The 17,558-nt window shown below is 45.1% G+C and overlaps 1 protein-coding gene and 1 pseudogene across 2 annotated transcripts in view; one reads left to right on the forward strand and one right to left on the reverse strand.

Annotated features, from left to right (window-relative positions):
* Positions 1 to 17,558, reverse strand: part of LOC309605602 (large ribosomal subunit protein eL42 pseudogene) — a 621,562-nt pseudogene that overhangs the window by 20,632 nt on the left and 583,372 nt on the right. The gene's annotated exons all lie outside the window — the stretch shown is intronic.
* Positions 11,852 to 17,558, forward strand: part of IRAG1 (inositol 1,4,5-triphosphate receptor associated 1) — a 149,301-nt gene continuing 143,594 nt past the window's right edge. Inside the window, exon 1 of the mRNA XM_082341467.1 lies at positions 11,852 to 11,869. The gene's annotated coding sequence lies outside the window, so the exon portion shown is untranslated. The remainder of the gene's footprint in view (positions 11,870 to 17,558) is intronic.

The raw sequence follows: 17,558 nt of genomic DNA on the forward strand, positions 1-17,558 counted from the left end.
ATGGCTGTTAGTATTTGCCTTATGTATTGAGGTGTTCCTATGTTGGGTGCATAAATATTTACAATTGTTATACCTTCCTCTTGGATCGATCCCTTGATCATTATATAGTGTCCTTCTTTGTCTCTTGTAATAGTCTTTATTTTAAAGTCTATTTTGTCTGATATGAGAATTGCTACTCCAGCTTTCTTTTGATTTCCATTTGCATGGAATATCTTTTTCCATCCCCTCACTTTCAGTCTGTATGTGTCTCTAGGTCTGAAGTGGGTCTCTTGTAGACAGCATATATATGGGTCTTGTTTTTGTATCCATTCAGCCAGTCTGTGTCTTTTGGTGGGAGCATTTAATCCATTTACATTTAAGGTAATTATTGATATGTATGTTCCTATTCCCATTTTCTTAAATATTTTGTGTTTGTTATTGTAGGTGTTTTCCTTCTCTTGTGTTTCTTGCCTAGAGAAGTTCCTTTAGCATTTGTTGTAAAGCTGGTTTGGTGGTGCTGAACTCTCTCAGCTTTTGCTTGTCTGTAAAGGTTTTAATTTCTCCATCACATCTGGATGAGATCCTTGCTGGGTAGAGTAACCTTGGTTGTAGGTTTTTCTCCTTCATGACTTTAAGTATATCCTGCCACTCCCTTCTGGCTTGCAGAGTTTCTGCTGAAAGATCAGATGTTAACCTTATGGGGATTCCCTTGTGTGTTATTTGTTGTTTTTCCCTTGCTGCTTTTAATATGTTTTCTTTATATTTAATTTTTGATAGTTTGATTAATATGTGTCTTTGCATGTTTCTCCTTGGATTTATCCTGTATGGGACTCTCTGTGCTTCCAGGACTTGATTAACTATTTCCTTTCCCATATTAGGGAAGTTTTCAACTATAATCTCTTCAAATATTTTCTCAGTCCCTTTCTTTTTCTCTTCTTCTTCTGGGACCCCTATAATTCGAATGTTGGTGCATTTAATGTTGTCCCAGAGGTCTCTGAGACTGTCCTCAGTTCTTTTCATTCTTTTTTCTTTATTCTGCTCTGCAGTAGTTATTTCCACTATTTTATCTTCCAGGTCACTTATCCGTTCTTCTGCCTCAGTTATTCTGCTATTGATCCCATCTAGAGTATTTTTAATTTCATTTATTGTGTTTTTCATCATTGCTTGGTTCCTCTTTAGTTCTTCTACATCCTTGTTAAATGTTTCTTGCATTTTGTCTATTCTATTTCCAAGATTTTGGATCATCTTTACTATCATTATTCTGAATTCTTTTTCAGGTAGACTGCCTATTTCCTCTTCATTTGTTAGGTCTGGTGTGTTTTGACCCTGCTCCTTCACCTGCTGTGTGTTTTTTTGTCTTCTCATTTTGCTTATCTTACTGTGTTTGGGGTCTCCTTTTCACAGGCTGCAGGTTCGTAGTTCCCATTGTTTTTGGTATCTGTCCCCAGTGGCTAAGGTTGGTTCAGTGGGTTGTGTAGGCTTCCTGGTGGAGGGGACTAGTGCCTGTGTTCTGGTGGATGAGGCTGGATCTTGTCTTTCTGGTGGGCACGTCCACGTCTGGTGGTGTGTTTTGGGGTGTCTCTGGCCTTATTATGATTTTAGGCAGCCTCTCTGCTAATGGATGGGGCTGTGTTCCTGTCTTGCTAGTTGTTTGGCATAGGGTGTTCAGCACTGTAGCTTGCTGGTCATTGAGTGAAGCTGGGTCTTGATGTTGAGATGGAGATCTCTGAGAGATTTTCGCCGTTTGGTATTACGTGGAGCTGGGAGGTCTCTTGTGGACCAGTGTCCTGAAGTTGGCTCTCCCACCTCAGAGGCACAGCCCTGATGCCTGACTGGAGCACCAAGAGCCTTTCATCCACATGGCTCAAAATAAAAGGGAGAAAAAAAATAGAAAGAAAGAAAGAGGATAAAATAAAATAAAATAAAGCTATTATAATAAAAAATAAGAAAAAAAATTATTAAGAATAAATGTATTCAGAAAATTTTTTTTTAATTTTTAAAAATAGATTTCTTAATTTTTTATATTAAAAAATAAAAAAATTATTAAGAAAAAAATTTATTAAGAAAAAAATTTGTAATTTTTTAAAATAAAAAATATGAAAAAACTTATTAAAATTTTTTTTTAATTTCTAAAAATAGAAAATAAGGAAAAAATTATTAAGAAAACATTTATTAGGAAAAAAAATTTTTTTTAAGTAAAAAAAAAACAAAAATAAAAAACGGACGGACCTAACCCTAGGACTAATGGTGAAAGCAAAGCTATACAGACAAAATCTCACCCAGAAGCATACACATATACACTCACAAAAAAAGGAAAAGGGGAAAAATTAATATATCCTGCTCCCAAAGTCCACCTCTTGAATTTGGGATGATTCGTTGTCTATTCAGGTATTCAACAGATACAGGCACATCAAGTTGTTGGTGGAGCTGTAATCCGCTGCTTCTGAGGCTGCTGGGAGAGATTTCCCTTTCTCTTCTTTGTTCGTACAGCTCCCGGGGTTCAGCTTTGGATTTGGACCAGCCTCTGCATGTAGGTCGCCTGATGGCGTCTTTTCCCCGCCCAGACAGAACGGGGTTAAAGGAGCAGCTGCCTCGGGGGCTCTGGTTCACTCAGGCCGGGGGGGAGGGAGAGGTACGGAGGAGGCGGGGCGAGCCTGCAGCGGCAGAGGCCGGCGTGACGTTGCAGCAGCCTGAGGCGCGCCGTGCGTTCTCCTGGGGAAGTTGTCCCCGGATCCCGGGAGCCTGGCAGTAGCGGGCTGCACCGGCTCCCGGGAGGGGCGGTGTGGAGAGTGACCTTTGCTTGCACACAGGCTTCTTGGTGGCGGCAGCAGCAGCCTTAGCGTCTCCTGCCCGTCTCTGGGTTTTCGCGCTGATAACCGCGGCTCGTGCCTGTCTCTGGGGTCCGCGGTGATAGCCGCGGCTCGCACCTGTCTCTGGAGTTCGTTTAGGCGGCGCTCTGAATCCCCTCTCCTTGCGCGCCGCGAAACAAAGAGGCAAGAAAAAGTCTCTTGCCTCTTCGGCGGCTGCAGACTTTTTCTCGGGCTCCCTCCCGGCTAGCTGTGGTGCGCTAACCCCTTCAGGGTGTGTTCACGCCGCCAGCCCCAATCCTCTCCCTGTGATCCGACCGAAGCCCGAGCCTCGCCTCCCAGCCTCCGCCCGCCCCGGCGGGGGAGCAGACAAGCCTCTTGGGCTGGTGAGTGCTGCTCGGCGCCGAGCCTCTGTGCGGGAATCTCTCCGTTTTTCCCTCTGCGCCCCTGTTGCTGCGCTCTCCTCCGTGGCTCCAAAGCTTCCCCTCTGCCACCCGCAGTCTCCGCCAGCGAAGGGCCTTCCTAGTGTGTGGAAACCTTTCCTCCTTCACAGCTCCCTCCCAGAGGGGCAGGTCCCGTCCCTATTCTTTTGTCTCTGTTATTTCTTTTTTCTTTTGCCCTACCCAGGTACGTGGGGATTTTCTTGCCTTTTGGGAGGTCTGACGTCTTCTGCCAGCGTTCAGTGGGTGTTCTGTAGGAGCAGTTCCACGTGTAGATGTATTTCTACTGTATCTGTGGGAAGGAAGGTGGTCTCCGCGTCTTACTCTTCCGCCATCTTGCCGGGGGACTCCGTTATTTGTTTTTTTTTAAGGTAACCATCCTAATGGGTGTGAGGTGGTGTCTCATTGTGGTTTTGATTCGCATTTCCCTAATGATTAGTGATACTGAGCCTCTTTCCATGTGATTGTTGGCCATTTATGTGTCTTCTTTGCATAAATATCTACTCAAGTCCTTTGCCCATTTTAAAATCAGGTTGTTTATTTTTTTGTCATTGAGTTGTATGAGTTCTTTATATATTCTGGTTATTAACTCTTTATCAGATAGTACATGTTTTATAAATATTTTCTCCCCTTCTGTGGGTTGCTTTTTCACTCTGTTGATTGTGTCCTTTGATGCACAGAAGTTTTAAGTTTTAATGTAGTCTAATTTATTTATTTTTATCACAATGCTTTTCTTCCTTTTTCTCCCTTTGGGAGCAAGTTGGTGGAAAGTGGGGTGAGCTTAGTCATATTCTATCTCTTTCATTGCCTATTGGTGTGAAAAAGGAGAAGGAACTCCTTACTCCATAAGACAAAAGAGCAGCATCCCTCATGAGACATCAGCACAGAGGGATTTAAATACAGCTGTTTATTTTCTACTTAGTTTTTTAAAAATTGAGATATAGTTTTTTTTAATACATTTATTTATTTATGTATATTTGGCTGTGTTGGGTCTTCGTTGCTGCACGCAGGCTTTCTCTAGTTGTGGTGAGCAGGGACTACTCTTTGTTGTGGTGTGTGGGCTTCTCATTGCGGTGGCTTCTGTTGTTGCGGAGCACGGGCTCTAGGCATGCGGGCTTCAGTAGTTGTGGCACACGGGCTCAGTAGTTGTGGCTCACGGGCTGTAGAGCGCAGGCTCAGTAGTTGTGGCGCACGGGCTTAGTTGCTCCGCGGCACGTGGGATCTTCCTGGACCAGGGATCAAACCCGTGTCCCCTGCACTGGCAGGCGGATTCTTAACCACTGCACCACCAGGGAAGTCCTGAGGTATAGTTGATGTACAGTATTATGTAAGTTTCAGGTATACAACATAGTGATTCACAATTTTTAAAAATAGTTATTTATTTATTTTGGCTGTGCCGGGTCTTAGTTGCAGCACACAGGATCTTCATTGTGGCAAGCGGGCTTCTTAGTTGCAGCATGTGGACTCTTAGTTGTGGCATGTGGACTTCTTAGTTGTGGCATGAGGACTTCTTAGTTGCGGCATGCATGTGGGATCTAGTTCCCAGACCAGGGATCGAACCTGGGCCCCCTGCATTGGGAGCTTGCAGTCTTAACCACTGAACCACCAGAGAAGTCCCTGATTCACACTTTTTAAAGGTTATATTCCATTTATAGTTACTGTAAAATATTGGCTATATTCCTTGTGTTGTACAATATGTCATTATAGTTTATTTATTTTATATGTAGGAAGGGCAAGATAGGGGTGGGGGTTAAGAGGTACAAAATACATCGGTTTATTGAAGACTCCTGAATTCAGGAAGCTGGGCCTAGAAATGTTGGCTTTCAGACAGCCTGGTGCCCCCTCTGACATCTGGCCTAGGAATCAAGCTGAAGGTGGCAGGAAATCTCACCACGATGTCCAGCCAGGACCTGTTTCCAGATTGTCAAGGCTGGGGAAGGAGTGCAGGTTAGTCTCCTCTGGGAGCTGGCTGGAACTAAGATGAGGCGAGCAAGGCACCAAGTGCACAAATATTTAAGGAGACACTCACTCCAGGTGCTGACCTTTCACTTGCATGAGCCATAGAGGGAGTGCCTCCTTCTACTTTGCGCCCCTGGAGCCCCGTTGCCTCATTCCAGTCCTGGCTCTGCCTGGGGGCAAGGAGAAGGGCACACAAGTGTGTGTGACCCACATTACAAGGATGAGTGCTCAGATCAGAGTCCCCACCTGTTGGGCAGGCCCTGTGGATCCTGACTGTAATGGACTCTCGGAAGTCTTTCCTTGGATGGATGATCAGACCTCAAGGTATGAGGCAAAAGAGATCTGCGTGGAAGCCAGGCAGAGGCCATACTTCTGCTGCCCCTGCTCTTTCTGCTGGCATTGCAGTTGAGGGACTGACTGAGCTCTCTCTGGTGGCGTGAGCAGGCATCCTGGTGTCCTGTCTCCAGCCTCATGGATGTTGGGAGGCCAGGATCATGCATTTTGCTGGTGACCTTGTGGCAGGAGCAGTGGTGGTTTTGGAGCGAGCAGCTTCCTTGGTGGCCCAGATCTTCTTTGGGAGGCTTTTCTGAAAACTCAACCTAAAGTCTTTTCTACATTTCCCCTAGGAGTTCTGTAAGACACTTAATATCCTGTCATAAATCACTTCTTGCCTAATCTAGCTGGAGTGGATTTAGTTCTCTTCAACTCACCAATACAAATGGGATGGAGAGACTTTTATTGCTGAATTCCTCTTAGAGAAGTCACTGCGTGTGTGCTTTGGAAGGATGCCTTGATCCGTCCTTGGAGAGAGGGTTCTTCTCCTTCCCCACCAACCCTCACCCCACCCTCACCCCGGGCCTAGGTGTCAGCGGGCACTAAGGCTCAGGAACTCTTTGAGCTGCTTCTGAAAAAAAGGGGGGAAAGAGACAAAAGTGTGGAGAGAAGGCAGAGGGACTCAGTGATGGCAGAAGGCCAGGTGCTGTATAATATGACCCTTTCCCAGGACCCATTCTCCCATATTTTGTAAAACCTGTATGTATAAATGCTTGGTGGGATTGAATTTTTCTATTGTGGAAGCCAAAGGAGTGGCTGAATTTTGTGTTGGGGGGGGATGTCGTATGGGGACAGAAGTGGTGTGTGAGGAAGCTAGAATTTCGAGAGGTAGAAGGGCCAGGAGACTGAGGTCCCCACAGGGAGCCAGCAGAAATGCTGGAGAGCATGTGGAACTCTCTGGTCCACGGGATTCAGAAGTCCAGGCCACCTCACTTGGACATCAGGGTACAGAAGCCCTCGGTGGACGTCTGGAGGACGTGGGAATGCATTTAGGATTGGTTCCTTCTTGTTGTGCTTGGCTCTTTACGTTACAACTTGACCTCTCTCCCCCATGATCTCTCAAAATACTTAAGCGCCACAATCCTTCAGAGTGCCCGTCACGTTGTCCTCTATATTCATGTGCATTTTCATTTGTTTACCTTCTCTGTGAGACTCTTAGCTTCTGGAAGGCCTGTCCCTGAAGTTATTACATGCACAGTGTTGGGTGTATGTGCCTGTGTGTATTTTTCTGGGGAGAATACCCAGAAATTTAATCACATTCTGAAAGGGGTCCAGGATCTAGAAAATGTTTAGAAGCTGCATAAGGAGGTCTTTGGGGGACATCTGGACACTGACTCTTTACTGCAATTCAAAAAAGAGTCATCTTTCAGAAGTCAAATCCATCTCGTCCTCATGCTTGTTTCCCATCTAAGGCTCACGGGCTACGCAGGAAACCTAGACTTGGTTTCTGGTTTCAAGATTCTGTCAATTAGGGGCTCAACCAAGCAGTGTGTATTTATTGCCTCTTGCCCAGGACGCCTTGCCCTGCACTCAGTGAGGTTTACAAGCCAAGCTGACACCAGGCAAGTCCCACTGTGGGTGGGATTGATGGCTGTTGTGGGCTTTCCAGCCTGTTGTTTCTTAAGCTATAAATATTTATCAAATGAATGTGGGAAGGTCAGTCTCCCGAGTATCTGAAGCACTGTGTATGTGTATGTGGGCGCAGGGGTGGGGAGCCTGCTGGAGAATGAGAGCCCTGTGGAAGCTGGCATGTGATGCTGGTACATTAATGATTGAAAACAAGAGCAATAAAAACCCCATCACAAGTCATTGTCTCTGCAGCCCAGGACTGGGGAGAGGTGAGCTCTGTTCTAACCTGCACATCCCAGGTACACAGCCCAGAAACCACAGGCAAACATCAGTTGCTGGCTTCCTGACATCTGCTAGGCTTATAGACTTTCTAAAGGTCCCACATTTATCCCTTAAATGAATCCAGCGATGCTTCCATTTGGCTGACAACTTTGCATGTGTGGATGGGTTCAGTGAGGGAGACAGTGAAAGATTGGAGAGGGCCAGCTTAAGTTTCTGTTGGCATTTTATGGTTTTTAACTTGGAGCGACTGGTTGTTAAAATGAAATGGCTTCACTCCCAGCCGTAGTTAAGGCTCCAAGATCCTGGCACTGGCCAAAGTAAGATCACCTCTGAGTCCTTGCAAAGGGGTGGCCTCTCACTCATTTAAGGATATGAAAGGGTTGAAGTCAAGAGGCCAGGAGGAGTAGACATAGACATAGGAGGGAGAGTTTGAGGCAAGCTGTCTCTGTGCTCTGAGTCCTTCAACTCCAACTCTAGAAGAGGTTCTGGAAGGCCTGAGCATTGTCTACGCTCAGGAAGCGCATAGCTGCCACTCCAGAACCATGCCACACTAGCCACAGTCTCAACAGCAAAAGGATATCCCCGTGAGCCAGGGTCTGGGGCTGCTGCCACCTGTGCCATAGGAAAAGCAAACACCTCCACGGCAGACTCGTCAGCAGAAATAGCAGAAGGGATGGGAGCTTGGCTCACACCTGATTCCTGCCCTCCAAATCTTGCTTTTGTGCGTCTTACTGAGTAGAACCTAAATCCTTTCCAGAGCATCACCTGCAAAGAAGTCTGGGAAATGTAGTTTTATCTTAGCAGCTCCTGCAGAATAGGGAACACCAGAAGGTGGTTGGAATGGGGGCTGAGCATCAGTTCACCTGATCTAACACACTCCTGCTCACACTCCGAGGCCCACATCAGATTCTACCTCTTTTCAGAGACTCCTCTCCCACTGTCCTCCCTCCCCCAGGAGAAAACTTTGTCCTCTGTGTTCCCACAGCTTATATAATCCAGTATGACTTGTCAGTCTCCTTTGTTAAGCTGAAAGGTTTTTCTTTCTTTCTTTCTTTTTATTTTATTTTATTTATTTTTTTAATAAATTTATTTATTTATTTATTTTTGGCTGTGTTGGGTCTTCGTTTCTGTGTGAGGGCTTTCTCCAGTTGCGGTGAGCGGGGGCCACTCTTCATCGCGGTGCGCGGGCCTATCACTGTCGCGGCATCTCTTGTTGCGGAGCACAGGCTCCAGACGCGCAAGCTCAGTAGTTGTGGCTCACGGGCTTAGTTGCTCCGCGGCATGTGGGATCTTCCCAGACCAGGGCTCGAACCCGTGTCCCCTGCATTGGCAGGCGGACTCCCAACCACTGCGCCACCAGGGAAGCCCACTCTTTCTTTTTTTTTAAATATTTATTTATTTTGGCTCCTCTGGGTCTTTGTTGTGGCACGTGGGATCTTTAGTTGCAGCATGCATGTGGGATCTAGTTCCCCGACTAAGGATCGAACCTGGGCCCCCTGCATTGGGAGCACGGAGTCTTACCCACTGGACCACCAGGGAAGTCAAGCCGAAAAGTTTTTTGAGGACAGGGAATTTTTTAAAAATTGTGGTATAGTTGATTTACAATCTTATATTAGTTTCAGATGTACAACATAGTGATTCAAAATTTTTATAGATTATACTCCATTTAAAGTTATTGTAAAATATTGGCTATATTACTTGTGCTGTACAATATATCCTTGTAACATTTATTTTATACAGAGTGGTTTGTACCTCTTAATCCACTACCCCTGTCTTGCCCCTCCCTCCCCTCTCTGCATTTGTAATCACTAGTTTGTTCTCTATATCTGTGAGTCAGCTTCTGTTTTGTTATATTCATTTTATTTTCTAGTTTCCATGTATAAGAGATAAAATAGAGTATTTGTCTTTCTCTGTGTGACTTATTTCACTTAGCATAGACTCCAGGTTCACCCATGTTGTGGCAAATGTCAAAATTTTATTCTTTGTTATGCCTGTGTAATATTCCATTGTATGTATATTTATACCACATCTTCTCTATCCAGTCATCTGTTGATGGGCACTTAGTTTGCTTCCATATCTTGGCTGCTGTAGATAATGCTGCTATGAACATTGGGGGGGATGCATCTTTTCGAATTAGTGTTTTTGTTTTCTTCAGAGATATACCCAGGAGTAGAATTGCTGGATGATATGGTAGTTCTATGTTTAGTTTTTTGAGGAACTTCCATACCTCCATACTGTTTTGCACAGTGGCTGTACCAATTTACATCCCCACCAACAGTGTACAAGGGGTCCCTTTTCACCACGTCCTGGCCAACATTTATTATTTGTGGTCTTATTGCTGATGGCCATTTTGACAGGTGTGAGGTGATATCTCATTGTGGTTTTGATTTGCATTTCCCTGATGATTAGCAGTGTTGAGCTGGAGGGATATCTCCAGCTCTGTTCTTCTTTCTCAAGATTGTTTTTGCTACTCTTGGTCTTTTGTGTTTTCATAGAAATTTTAAAGTTATTTATTCTAGTTCTGTGAAAAATGCCATTGGTATTTTGATAGGTATTGCATTGAATCTGTAGATTGCCTAGGGTAGTATGGTCATTTTAACACTATTAATTCTGTCAATCCATGAACACAGTATATCTTTCTATCTGTTTTTGTTAGTCTTCAATTTCTTTCATCAGTGTCTTATAGTTTTCTGAGTACAGGTCTTTTACCTCCTTAGTTAGATCTATTCCTAGGTATTTAATTCTTTTTAATGCAATTGTAAATGGAATTGTTTCCTTAATTTCTCCTTCTGATAGTTCATTGTTAATGTATGTAAATGTGGCAGATTTCTGTACATTAATTTTGTATCCTCCAGCTTACTGAATTCATTGATGAGCTCTAGTAGTTTTATGGTGGCATCTTTAGGATTTTCTATGTATAGTGTCATGTCATCTGCAAACAATGACACTTTTACTTCTTCCTTTCCAATTTGGATTTTTAAATCTCTTTTTCTTGTCTGATTGCTGTGGCTAGGACTTCCAATACTTTGTTGAATAAAAGTGGTGAGACTGGGCATCCTTGTCTGGTTCCTGATCTTAGTGGAAATGCTTTCAGCATTTCACCATTGAATATGATGTTAACTGTGGGCTTATCATATGTGACCTTAGTTATGCTGAGGTATGTTCTGTCTACACCCACTTTGTGGAGAGTTTTTATCATAACTGGATATTGCATTTTGTCAAAAGCTTTTCTGAATCTATTGCAATGATCATATGGTTTTTATTCTTCAATTTGTTAATGTGGTGTATCACATTGATTGATTTGCGGTTGACGGCAGGGATTTTGTGTGACTCATTTTTGTGTCTCTTGAAGCTATACAAGGGCTGATAGGTAATGACTGTGGTGGTTTTAGAATATGCCCACAAATTCTTTCTTCTCGCTTCAAAAAGTGGAGCCTCATTCCCCTCCTCTTAAGTCTGGGCTAGGCTTACTAATTTGCTTCTAATGAATAGAATGTGGCAGAAATGATGTGTGACTTCTGAGTCTAGGTCATAAAAGATGTGGCCTGATCACCCCTGGATCACCGGCTCTTGGGGAATCCAGCTGCCATGTTGTGAGGACACTCAAGCAACCCTATGGAGAGCACCACAAGGCAAGGACCTGAGGTGGCCTGCCAACAACCAGCACTAACTTGGCAGGAATTTTCTTCTCCCAGGAGGGAAACTTCCATCTGACCCGGGAGGACATTCAAGGCTCTTACTTCCCCTGATCCATTAAAGTGGTTACAAACCACAGCTTGTTGACTTACCTTTGTTTCCTATGAGTTGAGGCACAGTGGACAAGATAAAACTGAGGCTCTCTGTCTTCTCTGTTTTCATTCAGGGTTACTGGTTGGTTTTGGCCAAGCCTGATTAATCCTGCCGAGAAAGGTGAAAGGGGATATCAATAACAACTCAGAATTCCCTCACCTCTCCTTGTCGAAGAGGAGCTTGTGGTCCTGGTGAACCCCAGGTTTTTTGGCATGGCTCTCACCAGAGGAAGGAGAACCTATCAAGGAGGGGTCTTCCGGGCCCCATACAACCCTGGTGCACTGCGTGCGGGTGAGTGGTCTGGAAAGGCTGAGAGAGAAGGGTTGTTAGCCAGCAGCAATGGAAGAACATTAAGCCTGGCTTTCTGAGCAATGCCTCCAACAGGAGAGCCCACTCTCTCTCGGCTTCCTGAGGCAGTTGGGGAAAAATGAGCAAACTAGCTGAGGGTAAAAATTTGCTTCTCCAAGAGGGCAGGGCCTTGGCAATCCTTGGCCTGCTTTCCCCATGCTGAAATCCTACATCTTCTTTTCTTTCTTACTTGCACAATCAATACATTTTCATTGTAAAATAAACAAAGTTCAAATAATATATTTATATGGAGTAAAAAAGTGAATGTTCTCCATTATAACCTCAATTCCATTTCCTCCCCACAGGAAAGAAACTACAGCTAACAGATTGACACAGAGCCTGCCAGACCTCATGGATACATAGGTATCACACTGTATATATGGCCCCGTAACTTGTCTGTTTGTTTCATTTGGTGATAAATCATCAATATCTTTTGTTCATGTCAGCACATACAGAGCTAACCCTCTCTCTTTTCAATTAGCTTTCTAATTTCCATAGTATATGTGAGAGGAAGAGGAAAACTATGCTAAGCATAACCACTTTTCACTGCCTTCTCTGGAGTGGGGAGTGAGAGTGTTGAATGGAGCATTTGGGGGGTTTGGGTGGGGGAGTGTTGAGGAAGGTGTTATGGAGAGCTGAGTTGCTCTTTATAATGCGGGGGGGGGGGGCAGGATTTGGAGCCTCAGAGGTCATCTGGGTGGCCAAATGAAAAAGGGTGAGGGGAATGCAGGAAGTCAGAGGTTGCTGGCAAGATTGAATAGAGTGCCCTGCATAGTGATCCCTCCACACAGCCCTCACATCTTTAGCAAGCTTACTAAATTCATGAATGAGTATATTCCTCATCTCTTGAATGTTTCCTTAGAATGACATTGCAAGGGTGCTATTGCTGGGTCAAAAAGCAGAATTTCTCTACGGTTCTTGTGACATCGTTTGTTAAACTTATCCCAAAGCGCTGTAAGAATTATGCTGCTACTTATAAAATTTTGCCTTTTCAAAATGTACATTAGATTAGAATATACAAATAATGACATTTAAAATGCTTATCCATGTCCCACAGAAGGTAGGGTGAGGAAGTCCTGCAATGGTGTGAAGATGGGTAAGTAGAGCTCAGAAGGGAAACAAGTCCCCTGCCACCAACTTCCTGAAGGCTGGCCTTGGTTCCAACTGGCGAAGCCCATAAGCTCATATCTGAGACCCCAGACACTCAGGGAAGCGATGGTGGCTTGCTGATAGTGGCTAGGAAACACTTGGGAAGTGGCTGGGGCACATCTGCTGGGAGTGTTAGGACCCTATGTGGTAGGAAGTCAGGGCTCAGAATCAGGAGAGAAATGAGGAAGGCGTGTTCTGTCCAGAGCTGTTAAAGGCCTTTCATGACCCTTGGACTTGAACCAGGCAGAGTAGGGCAGAGAAAACCCAAATGAAAGCCAGGATGGCTCTAAGCCTGCAGTTGGGGCAACTGCCTGACACGGGATTTCCCCCATTTGCTTCATTTGCACAAGATAAGTTATTTCTCCAGTAGTTAGACAAGAAGCCTCTTCTCAACTCTACCTTGTTCCCACCAAAGTCAAACCCACGGGCATCAGCCTCAGAGACCAGTTACTTCTGACCTTGGGCAGCATCTTCCCTGAGGGGCTGCTGTGGTCCCTCCCCACCTTCTGGCCTTGAATTTCAGCCTCTTTGGTCTCCATGGGTCCCAGATCCTGCATTTCTGCCCCTGTCTTGTCCTTATTCCTTTTCAGGCTCAATTCCTAATAACTGCCCATCTGTTTCCTGCCTTCACAGAATTCTCATTGGCTTCTCTTAGTGCCCAGTGCCACCCACCCTGTAGAACCATGACTGAACCTGTCAGGTCCATGAATACTGGCCTCACCCTCTTGCCAAAACCTGTCAGCTGGGCCTCACCTGTTGGCCCTTGCTGGCCTGTCATCCACCCTGGCTCCTGTGTGGCCACCTGGGAGCTGCCAGGTGTTGTCTACCCCAGTGGCATGTCAGGAAGCCCATTGTGTTGACAACAATGAATCGAGTGTGTCCACATGCGGAGCACGACTACCAGGCAGAGCTCACGTGGGCCTGGTTCCCACGACAGCATTATTCATCAGGGCTTCCCTTCTTTCTGGGGCAGTGGTGGGTGGTGCAGAAAAGGACACGGATTTCACAGTCAGGCAGCAGAGTTCAAATCTTGGCTCCACAACTTAATACTTTGGGCAAATTTCTTAACCTTTCATAGCCTCAGAGCCCTCGTTTGGAAAAATGAGGATAAATAAAATATCTGACTCATTGGGTTGTTGTGGGGCTAACTGAAATAAGTGATCATGATTTATAGTGAGAATTTTTCAATGGTAAGAGTGTTCATTTGTTAGGGATGTCATAACAAAGTACCATGAACTGAGTGGATTAAACAACAGAAATATGTTGTCTCACAGATCTGGAGGCTAGAAGTCTGAATCAAGATGTCTGCGGTGTTGGTTCCTACTGAGTGCTGTTCGGCAAGAATCTATTCCAGGCCTCTTTCCTTGGTTGTAGGTGGCCATCTTCTGTGTCTCTTCACATGGTGCTCTCCTTGTGTGTGTGTGTGTGTGTGTGTGTGTGTGTGTATCTGTCCAAATTTCCCTCATTATAAGACACCAGTCATTGAATCTGGCCCACCCTAGTGACCTCATCTTAACTAATTACATCTGCAATGATCCTATTTCTAATACGGTCACATTATGAGGTACTGGGGGTTAGGACTTCAACCCATAACAGTAAGTTATCATTATTTGTCAGGAGCTCTTATAAAGCCCTGGTAATTGATGGGATTTTAGTGGAATTCAATGGTAACCATTCACCCTTCTAAGTGAACTGCGTTCTACTGAGATACCTATTGTATCAGTCACTCACTGGTAGTGGCAGGTTTCTGGGGCCCCATAAGCCTCCAGGTTTGTGTGTAGGAGCTCATCTTACAGACGTTTTAATTTTTCCCTTTTCCCTGAGCAGCGGTGGCAGTGGTGGTGGGGTGGTGGACTCCCAGTGGTCACACAGGCTATCCCCGAGCCTGCTGTGCATGCTGGAACCCTAGGGCTAGGGCCAAGGCCAGAGCCTCTGTTCACCTCCTTTTCCTCCTACCTCCAACCCAAGTCACTAGGAAGAAGCTTCCTGCCTCACGGCAAATTCCCACATCTCTGGGAATTCGTTCCCTGAGAAGTGCAGAGGATGACAGCTCACCACTCCCCCTGTTCTGTAGGAAACCTGGGTCCCTATGGGAGGGCAGGAGTGCAAGCAGTGCCCAGAGCTGACAACTGGGCCTTCTTTATGCCAGACCAGAGGAAGTGGGCAAGCTGAAAGCCAAAGACGTCAGGGTGTGTGCAGAGCGAAACAGAAGCCCTTTCATGACCTCTATCACTTCTGCACACCTCAAGCCATCTTGATGCTGTTCACGGCAGCGCAATGTCATGGCTGACTCTCCCTGCCCCTCCTCCGAGAGAGCCATATTCTGCCCTGAGAAGGACGCACGAACGTGGCTGCTTGAGTCTGGGCTGCACGCTTCTGGCATTAACGTCTCAGCATCTTAACACCCAGGTGACCTGGGTTCGGACAGTTGTTGTGTCTGCTTCTCACCAGGTCAAGGCTCTGTCTCTGAACACTGCGGCAGGATTTATGTGGCTGGAGACAGTAGTGAGCCCTTGGGATGTGGCCACGCCTAGGGACACTGCGACTTCCTCCCCAGTCTCATCCTTGAGGGCGTGCTGGCTTTGTGAGGACACAGGGCCAGGATCTCTATTCTTTCTTCCTTCTATTAACTGCCCCAGAACTCCCTGTGTAATTTCATCTTCTAGATCAGTTCAGCTTCAGCAAATATTTATTGAATATACACACCATGCTAGCAATTTAATACACGGCACTGCCCTCAAAATGTTTACATTCAAATAAGGGTTAAACTGAAACACAGGCAGAGAGCGACAAGGATGGCTACTTAGATGGTGACAATACTTAGAGGCAGAGAGAAATGAGAAGTTACTTTCAACTAGGAAGGCTTCATGGAGGAGGTGGAATCTTAAAAAAAAAAATGTGGTTATGAGGAACCTAGGGACAGGACACGAGTGAAGACGCAGAATGGACTTGAGGACATGGGGAGGGGGAAGGGTAAGCTGGGGCAAAGTGAGAGAGTGGCATGGACTTATATATACTAACAAGTGTAAAATGGATAGCTAGTGGGAAGCAGCCACATAGCACAAGGATATCAGCTCGGCGCTTTGTGACCACCTAGAGGGGTGGGATAGGGAGGGTGGGAGGGAGACGCAAGAGGGAGGAGATATGGGGATATATGTATATGTATAGTGATTCACTTTGTTATAAAACAGAAACTAACACACCATTGTAAAGCAATCATACTCCAATAGAGATGTTAAAAAAAAAAAAAGAATGAGTTGTAAAGAATGGCTAGGATTTCAATGAGTGCAGAGACAAAGGAGGGCTTCAGAGGGGAAAGAATAGACTGAAAAGATAGGAAGGTTGGAACATGCAGAGCATTATAGGAGAACAAGAATTTAAATATGACTCAAGCACAGGGTAGGGGATCCATGTGAGACTAGAATGGGAAATGAAATGAGAAGGGAAAGTTGTGCCTGGATTGTGTAAGATCTTGATGTCCCGTTGAGGGATTTAGACTTTATTCTCTAAGCAGTGAGGATGACATTGAAGAGGTTCAGACCAGCTTGAGCACCTGATCCTGACTGAGCCTTAAGATAACTGATGGGGTAGCTTTCTGTGCAGTGGATTTGTGTGGTAGGAGTTGGGGGTAGGGAGGGCAAACTGGAGGCTGCTGCAATAGTCTAGGAGAGGGATGAGGTGGGGCCTCAGATGGCTGGGTGGGTCAGGAGTCAGAGTGGATGAATGATTACTTACAGCAGGATAAGCAGGAGGGCTGGAGACCAGGATTACCTGTTTTCTTCCCCAAAGCCCCCAGCTGGGCAGGTGCTGGAGGAAGTGACCCAATGGCAGGTGCACACTGTGGATTCTGATTGGCATGTGTGGTGACCAAGGGGTAAGCAGCAATTGTTTCATTGTCCCTCAACAGCATGGGTCTAAAGTAAGTTGGTGATGCATCTCTAGCAGTGAACCTGAGGACAGGGAAACCCAAGTTGGCAACAGCTGGAATTCCAGATAAGTAGCCTGGAGCCAGGAGTTCTGTTATAGATCCTGCCTAGTTGTGCATTTTGACTGGGTACTTTCTTCATTCTGTTCCATACTCAGGCCCCTTGGTCAGATCAGCAAGTGTCTGTCTTTCAGGTTTGTCCTTATTCAGGTGCCAGAGTCCAAGAGTCATGAATTCCATCCTCGGGCCTGATCCCTGTAACCTGAGCTTCTTCCCCAAAGCCTCCCAGGTTTTCCAAAACCCAAGCTTCAGTTGTAAAAAATATATAAAAATACCAGCTGGTCCTGTGCCCTTTGGGCATCTTTTCATGTTTCTGTTGGCCATTTGTATGTCTTCTTTGCAAAAATATCTATTCAAATCTTCTGCCCATTTAAAAAAATTTTATTTTATTTTATTTTATTTTTATACAGCAGGTTCTTATTAGTTATCTATTTTATACATATTAGTGTATATATGTCAATCCTAATCTCCCAATTCATCCCACCACCACCCGCCCCATCCTGCTTTCCCCCTTGGTGTCCATACATTTGTCCTCTACATCTGCATCTCTATTTCTGCCTTGCAAACTGGTTTATCTGTACCATTTTTCTAGATTCCACATATATGCGTTAATGTACAATATTTGTTTTTCTCTTTCTGACTTACTTCACTCTGTATGACAGTCTCTAGGTCCCTCCACATCTCTACAAATGACCCAATTTTGTTCCTTTTTATGCCTGAGTAATATTCCATTGTGTATATGTACCACATCATCTTTATCCATTCGTCTGTCTATGGGCATTTAGGTTGCTTCCATGACCTGGCTATTGTAAATAGTGCTGTAATAAACATTGGGGTGCATGTGTCTTTTTGAATTATGGTTTGTTTGGGGTTTTTTTGACAGTTAGACCTGAGTCTTTTTATGCTAGGTTTGAGCAA

The sequence above is a fragment of the Balaenoptera borealis genome (assembly GCF_965194805.1).
Source record: "Balaenoptera borealis genome assembly, chromosome: 11".
In the NCBI taxonomy this organism is placed as follows: Eukaryota; Metazoa; Chordata; class Mammalia; order Artiodactyla; family Balaenopteridae; genus Balaenoptera; species Balaenoptera borealis.